Below are 2,004 nucleotides of genomic sequence, written 5' to 3' on the forward strand. Positions count from 1 at the left end.
TCAACAACCGCTGGTGCTCTACAGCCATCATTCGCGAGAGTCTGTCTACGCCTGATATAGAGCTCCTGGCCGTGTCACTCCGTCCTTTTTATCTACCAAGAGAATTTCCCCAACTATTTTTTATTCTAGTGTATATTCACCCCAAAGCCAATGCGAACACAGCATCTGAAGCAATCAAGAACACTGTGAATAGACTGGAGCTGATTTCACCTGACTCACCCAAATTTATTTTGGGAGATTTTAACCACTGCCCTATTGACAAATCATTGAAAAAATTCCAGCAATATATCACATGTGCCACACGTTTTGACAGAGTTCTTGACAAGTGCTATGGTTCTATTTCAGGGGCCTATAAATCTGTACCCCTTCCTCCTCTTGGAACTGCTGATCATAACTCTATCCTCCTTGTCCCTGAATACACACCAGTTGTGAAGAGAAGAGAGAAAGTGGTTAAATCTGTAAAACAGTGGAATGAGGAAAGCATTGATGAATTAAGGGCATGTTTTGAGTGTACATCTTGGGACATATTTTTGCAACCTGATCTCACCCTGAATGAACAGGTAGACAGTGTCTCATCTTATATATCTTTCTGTGTAGATAATATTATCCCCAAGAAAGAAATCACCATATTTCCCAATAATAAACCCTGGGTCACTAAAGAACTTAAGTCTATTCTAAACAAGAAGAAACGACTGTTCTACACTGGAACTATGTTGGAGAAGAAACAAGTAAACAGAGAGGTGAAGCAGGCCATCAAAAAAGCTAAAGCAGCTTACAAAAGTAAGATCGAAAAGAAATTCACACAAGGTAATCTCCAGGAGGCCTGGCAGGGTATAAAGACAATGGCAGCAGTCAACACTGTGCGTGACTTCAGACCCGTGTGTGTGGCTGGCAGCAGCGATGAATCCCTCCCCAATGAGCTTAACTCTTTTTACACCAGGTTTGAGAAAGATCATCAGTCTCAGTTGGCGGACATCACCACTAGTTTGACCCCGAGTGACCCTATCATCGTCACAGTTGAGTCTGTGGTGGAGTGTTTGAGAAGGACACAGATCAAGAAAGCTCCTGGTCCAGATCACATCTGTGGTTACACACTGAAATACTGTGCTGAGCAGCTTGGAGGCGTTTTCCAGCAGATATTCCAGAGGTCTCTATCTACTGCCACTGTCCCACAGTCATGGAAACACTCCACAGTTATTCCCATCCCCAAGAAGACCAGCATTAAAGTCCTGAATGACCTAAGACCCATTGCCCTCACCTCCCTTGTCATGAAGGCCTTTGAGAGGATTGTGAAAGCTCATATCATCAACGCCACAGCTTCAAAGATGGATCCTCTTCAGTTTGCATATCGTGCGAAAAGAGGGGTGGATGATGCCAAAATCTACATACTGAATACCATTCATGCACATCTAGAAAGCCCAAATTCTTTTGCCCGACTCCTATTTGCAGATTTCTCGTCTGCCTTCAACACCATTCAACCTCACATGCTGGCTAAAAAACTTATCAACTGTTTCAACTTGGATCATCAGCTAATTCTGTGGATCATAGACTTTCTCACACAAAGAACACAGAAGGTGCTGGTCAACAAGAGGTTCTCTGACAGCAGATACACATCCACAGGCTCACCCCAGGGTTGTGTCCTCTCACCACTGCTTTTCATCTTATACACAGATGACTGTAGAAGCCGCCATCCTGATCGTCATCTAGTGAAGTTTGCCGATGACACTGTTCTCCTGTCCCTGTTATCAGGTTCTATCCAAGATCACGGGCCTGTCCTCAGTGAGTTTGTGGAATGGTGTGATAGCTCCTTTTTGGAGCTTAATGTTACAAAAACCAAGGAGATGTTCATTGACTTCAGCAAGCATGGAGGATGCAGGACTGCAACTATAATACATGGGGAACCTGTTGAAGTTGTACAGGAGTACAAATACCTGGGCACCGTCATGGATGACAAACTGCGTTTTGACTCCAACACAGAGGTGATTCTCAAAAAATGTCAACAGC

This window comes from Sardina pilchardus, chromosome 22 (genome assembly GCF_963854185.1).
Source record: "Sardina pilchardus chromosome 22, fSarPil1.1, whole genome shotgun sequence".
Taxonomy (NCBI): Eukaryota; Metazoa; Chordata; class Actinopteri; order Clupeiformes; family Clupeidae; genus Sardina; species Sardina pilchardus.